The sequence below is a fragment of the Canis lupus genome, chromosome 7 (genome assembly GCF_011100685.1).
Source record: "Canis lupus familiaris isolate Mischka breed German Shepherd chromosome 7, alternate assembly UU_Cfam_GSD_1.0, whole genome shotgun sequence".
NCBI classification, from domain to species: Eukaryota; Metazoa; Chordata; class Mammalia; order Carnivora; family Canidae; genus Canis; species Canis lupus.
This window is the reverse complement of record NC_049228.1, coordinates 1,177,897-1,183,903: the sequence shown is the minus strand read 5'-3', so window position 1 is coordinate 1,183,903 and position 6,007 is coordinate 1,177,897. Positions and strand designations below refer to the sequence as shown.

The following is a 6,007-nucleotide window of genomic DNA, read 5'->3' as shown; positions in this document are numbered from 1 at the left end:
CAGGATGGAGAGCTGGTTGGTTCTATGGAAACAGTTTGTACCTGTACTACAAACACATGCCATTGGGGACCAGCCCCGGGGTTTATTTAGCAGCAAAAGTCCTTGGCTTCTCTGCTAGAATCACAACAGGCAGCCAAGGGGCACAGGGCCTGGTGAGGCAGGGCCGAGGAATGTGCCCCTTCCCTCCTCCTGCCCCACGGGGGCAGTTTGCACCGGGGCCTCTCTGGGGTTTTCTGTGCAAAAGGGCGGAGGACGCCCTCTCGTGCTTTCTCTGCCCCCCAGAGGCCTGGGTGGACTCTTCAGACCATCCTTGCAGTGACGGTGACCTTACTGCTGGTGGTTGGAAAGGAAGCAGATGCTTGCAGTGTGCAAATGAATGAAGGAACGTGAGTGAGGAAATGCGAGGGTCGCCCCTTTAGGACGCTCCTGACCATGTCTGCCCACTGCTCAGCAGGGAAATTCCAGCCCACCCCCACCCTGGCTCACAGTGGGTTCATCTCCCATTCCATCCACTTGGGGAGCGTGGAGGTGAAAGGTGCGTGCCACCGCCCTCGGCCAGGTCAGCCCAAGCTCCAGCGGGCAGGCCCCCCAGGCAGGGGCTGCTGCCTCCCCTCCCCAGTGAGCGCCCCTTTGCATCTCTCAGCCCAGCTGCCCTTCGCACAGCTCCCACGCCCGCCCACCAGCCGCGCCCACAGGGAGCCTGGGAAGCCCGATGGATGCTAACCTAACCAGCCGGTTCAGGAAAGCCTGGGTTTGGGGTCTGACCTCCTCGCCCGTAGGGGCGGAGGCGCTCCTCTCCACCTGCCCAGGCACCTCCAGGTGCCTGGCCCCCCTGCTGCCCCCAGGACCTTGCTCCGCAGCTGCCTCCTCTCCCAGCAAACTCATCCCAGTCCAGACCAGGGCTCCCATTCAGAACTGTCCCCTGTTCTCCCATCGCGACTCCTTTTCCAACATTTTAACCCTCGCTCTGCCCTGACACCCTAGATTCAGGCCTACCCCCTGGTCGTCCTCCAGGACGGGTCCCTACTCCCCCTAGGGCACTCCCCCTACACTGGGGTCCTAGCTGGCTGGCATCTGTCATGTGTCCATTCTCGAGGAGGTGTTGCAGCCCTTAGAAAAGAACCTAATGAAAAACAGGCGGGGCGGGGGCGGGGGAGCTGATTAATCATGGGTTTCCTCCAAATAGCCAGGAATGAGTGGGGCTGGGGCTTGTTGCAGCTCGTGCAGCCCCGAGAGCTCAGATGTTGCCTTAAAAGGAGAAGGAGCCCAGCGTCCTCCCAGGGCTGGGATTTCTGGTGAGCGAGCTCCTCAGCACATAGCAGAGCTGCCTCCTTCTTGCTTATCTGAAAGGGAGTCCAAGCCAACTTCTTTTGCTTCTAGAACTGGGGGTGCCTCCTGGCGACCTCCGGAGGTTATTTTTGCTTGTCTTCCTGTCTCTAGGCCTTGCTCCGCTGTTCATCCCTTATAGCAAGAGGGGTTTAGGTCAGATAGAAGGAAGAACTTCCATAGAGCAAAGGTCCACAGGCCTCTAGGTGAGAGATCTGAGCAGCAATCATGGTTTTGCCCTCTGGGAAAAGCTTTAGGGTTAGGGGAAGGCCACGGGGGTGCTTTGGCAAGCCTCGGTGAAGGCAGGGGAACGGAGGGCATGAGCTCTGCCAGCCTCTGCCAGCCTGTGAGGTCGCAGGGACCTAGCCATCAGACAGGGGAGAGGCAGCTCCTTTCCCCCACCTGCTCCAGGCCTGTGGCCTCATGGAGCTGCTCTGTCTGCCACTGGTTAGGATCCCACATAAGTACCTTTGATAGTCACCCTGGGCCTCAGATACGACTTCCTCTCGAAGTCCCTAGAAAAGGAGAACGTGGGGCGCCCGGGTGACCCAGTGGTTGAGCGTCTACCTTCGGCCCAGGGCGTGACCCCAGAGTCCCGGGATCGAGTCCCACATCGGGCTCCCCGCAGGGAGCCTGCTTCTCCCTCTGCCTGGGTCTCTGTCTCTCTCTCTCTGGGTCTCTCATGAATAAGTAAATAGAATCTTTAAAAAAAGAATAAAGAAAATGAGAACTCATGGAGGGAAGGCCAATCACCCCGTGTGTGGCCTCAGCCCTCAGCCCCCCGCGGCCTGTTGGCTCCGGCACCACCAAGGCCCTGTCTCCCCTTCCTCGGAGCCATTGCCTGCCGAGGAATCCCACCTGAGGCCTGTGTGAGGGGGAGAGTCCACGGATCCCCCCAGGGGACGGCGCCCACACAAGATGCGCCCGGGGATCCCTCCCCACAGGACGCGGAAGGTGTGGGTCCGCTGGGCTCGCTCCAGCCTCCTGCCCGGACGCCAGGGTGACCGGCAACAGCCGCACCCGTCGCGGGGACCCCGCTGCCCTGAATCCAGGGGCGGGTGCTCCATCCCCGAGGCAAGTCCTGGCTTCTGCTGGGTTCCCGCGGGGCCTGGTGAGGCGGCCAGCCCGGACCCTGGAGGCACAGGGCGTGAGCTCGAGCTCCCGGGACGCGCAGAGACTCGGCGCAGAGACTCGGCCCAAGTCCCGAGGGCCCCGAGCGAGGCCGCGGGACCCGAGCTTGTTGGGAGCCGGCATTTTCCGCGTGGCTCTGCGCCGCGGCCCGCGGTCCGTCTCTCGTGGGCCAGGCTCTACTTGGGAGGCGAGCGTCGGGGAGGCGGGCGGCACCTCGGGCTCCCCAGCGCCTGCGCCAGCCCCTCAGCGGCTCCTTCCTGGCCCTGCCCGGGGCTCCCCTGCTGCCCCGCGGCCCCGGGGCCCTGGCCCGACTCCCCCCACCGCCCGAGAGCTGACTCAGGCGTCTGTCTGCAGGGGGGCCGGGGTCCCCGGGAGAGCAGCCCCCTCACGCGGCGTGGGGGCCAGGCAGGTGCACCCGGGTGGCCTCCTGCCTCACCTGCCCCGAACGCCGCCTCTCTTCCCGCTTCCCACCGGGAAGGCCGAGGGGGCAGGAGCCGCAGGCCCGGCAAGAGCGCAGGGCCCGCTCCCCTTGGGGCTCGGCGGGCAGGACCCCTCCCCGGAGCCCCCGCCGCCGCCGCTCTGGTGACAGCTGGCTCTGTGCCCAGCGTGGGGCTTGAGCTCGTGCGGCCGAGGTCGCGCCACGTGCTCCAACCTGAGCCGGCCCGGCCTCCTCAGCCCCCTTCGCTGTCTACTGAAGCAGAGTCGACACACGATGTCGCATTACTTGCGCGTGTGCACCCGGTGGCCTGACAATTGTGCGCGTCCCCCAGCGGAGCCGCAGGTCCCTCCGGAGCTGCCGGGAGGACAGGATGGTCGGGATGGTCGGGAGGGCGTCCCCCCGGGGGCGAGGGAGTCATGGCGAACCCCAACTGGGCCTCGATGGGCTGCGTGAGGCTAGCTGGCAGGGTCACGTGCCGGCCGTGAAGCCGTCGTCTGGGACGCGAGGTGGGACGGACCACCCCGGGGCCCCAGGGTCCGGACCGAGAAGGCTTCCGGGGAGGCAGGTGGCCGGGGCCGCAGAGGCCTCCTCGCTCCTGCCCGAGGCCAGCTCAGCACTGACTTAGGAGAGTGAAAGTCAGCACGTGCCACAGCCCACGGGCCTGCCTTCCCCCCCGGAAAGCCGCCCCAACCCCAGCTGGGTCCCTGGAAAGCCTCCCCAACCCCGCTGGGCCCCCGAAAGCCACCCCAACCCTAGCTGGGCCCCTGGAAAGCTGCCCAGAGGGCCGAGGGCCGGAAGTGGGAAGCGCCGGGTGGTTTGGGAAATCTCTCCCACCCCTCCCCATCCCATGGTGACAGAGGCAGGGGTGCTGGGGGATGGGGACAGGGGCCGCGCCCCGGCGAGGACACGCAGCCCTAGGGCCCTGCATGAGCAGGGACCACGAAGGGCTGTCCATTCTCCAGAGCCCCCCGCTCCTCCTGCGACCTGCCGGGCCCCCCGGGCTGGCTTCATTGGCCGGGAGGCATGTAGGGCACCCCCGGCGCAGCACACCCACGGTGAGAGGCAGGGCGGCAGGGGGACCCGCGGTGCATGCTGGGCCGTGGGGCCACTCGCGGCGGCGTCCCTTCAGGTGCCCTGTTCCCCACTGTCCCGCGTGGCGCGCCGGGGCTCTCGTTCTAGCAGCGGCTCAGGGACAAGGCCCGGCACCCCCCAGAAACCCCCTTCCTGGGGTTATCCCGGTTCTGGCCCCTTCCCGATCATCCGGGCCGGCTCCCCTCCTGCAAAGCCCCCAGGGCAGGGAACACCGTCTCCACGGGCCCTGGCGGGATGGGTGCTGAGGCGTCCCCTCCCGCTTGTTCCCGTGGCTCTTCAGGGGCCTGTGGGGAAACTGGGCCCCCGGCTCAGGAGGGAGGAAGGCAATGGGGAATGGGGGCAGCCTAGGGCTTTCACCCCCCTCCTTGGGTTTGCGTCGCTGGAGACATAATGTTGGGGGCGTTCAGGGGCTTAGACATGAAGACGCCCGTGCACGCTCGCTGCTGCCCAAAGCTAGTGTGTGGCGGATCCCCTGGGAGACGGGCTTGAGGTGACATTGCTAATTTGGGGCGGGGGTGGTATCATCTGCTGCAGGGGCTGCCGAGGAGGCCAGCGCCCAGCACGGCACCCGCGCATCACAGGGGCCCCGTCAATGCTTGTTGGGACCATGATGAGGTCCCCCAGCCCCAGATAACCTGTTCGGAGAATGTCAGGGTGGGCAGGTGTCAGGCTTGAAGGGAGCCGCTCCCCCAGGTGACCCCGGCAGGGCCCGTCAGCCCCGGGGGCCAGCGGAGGCCTCCACCCCCTTCCCCTCCCAGCTTCAAATCCTGTGGGTTGACAGGGAGCTAATCCGCCCCCAGTAAACACAGCCGGGGACGCTGGAGGCCCATGCCCCCGTGTCCCCCAATAGAATGTGGGCCAGAAAGGGCCTCCAGCCTGACCAGGGCTCCGAGGGCTCATGAGGGCCCCGGGGACGTGCGCACCTGGCAGGCTCTGGGCCCGGACGCCTCGGCTCAGGCAGTCACAGAGCTAAGGAAAGCTGCTCCCGGCGGGCATCCCGGGCGCCCGTCGCTGCCCCGGGCCCACCCTGCCCAGGCTCTCCGGGACCAGCCCGCCGCACGTCAATCGACTCTTGGGGTGGCGGGCCCCCCAGACCCCCGGCGGGGTGTTCAGCAAGCGGGCCGGGGAAGGCGACCCCGACTCGGGCATCCTTCTGCCCAGGGAAGAGACGGCACCCCGACCCCGACGGAGCTCGTGTCACGGCTTGGAACCCCATACTTCTCCAGGCTGCGTCCCCCATCCCTGGCGGCCGATCCCCTGGATGAGTCCGGTTTAATCCTGTGCCCGAGTCCTTAGTCCTCAGCAGCTCTCGACACCTGCGGCCTCCAGCAAAGCCACCCACGGCTTTGTTAGCGAGGGCTGCTGGACGTGCCCCGGGCGGCCTTCGTGTGCGGGCGGACACTCCTGCGGCCCCGGGCTAGCCGTCGGCCTCGGGGCCCTCGGGCGGGGCGGGGGAAGCAGGGGAGGCCGGAGGGGGGCCCTCGGCTGGCAGGAGCCAGGGCCTCCACCTGCGGCTCACGGTCTTCCTTTCCCTCTGCGCCCGACAAGTTCTTACCATGGTCGTGGGGACCATCACCTCACGATAGCATCTTAGGAATCAACCATGGAAAGTTTACTCTGGGACGGTGTCCACGGGGGCGGCGACGGCTTCTGGGGTGAATGGTAACATTTTCTCCAGTATGCAGATGTGTCATTCTTTTTTCTTTTTTTTTTTTTAATTTAATTTTTCATGAGAGACCCAGAGAGAGAGGCAGAGACACAGGCAGAGGGAGAAGCATCGATTCTGGGACCCCGGGGTCATGCCCTGAGCTGAGGGCAGGTGCTCAACTGCTGAGCCACCCAGGCGTCCCTTTTTTTTTTTTTTTTTTTAGCATTTTATTTATTTATTCGACAGAGAGAGCGAGCGAGCGAGCGCACAGGCAGGGCAGCAGGAGAGGGAGAAGCAGGCTCCCTGCTGAGTGGGGAGCCCCACGCGGGCTCGACTCCAGGGCCCTGGGATGTTGACCTGAGCAGAAGGCA

The 6,007-nt window shown here is 65.7% G+C and overlaps 1 protein-coding gene across 1 annotated transcript in view; it reads right to left on the bottom strand.

Moving 5' to 3' along the window:
* LMOD1 (leiomodin 1) overlaps positions 1 to 6,007 on the bottom strand; it is a 35,248-nt gene that overhangs the window by 4,176 nt on the left and 25,065 nt on the right. The window lies entirely within an intron of this gene.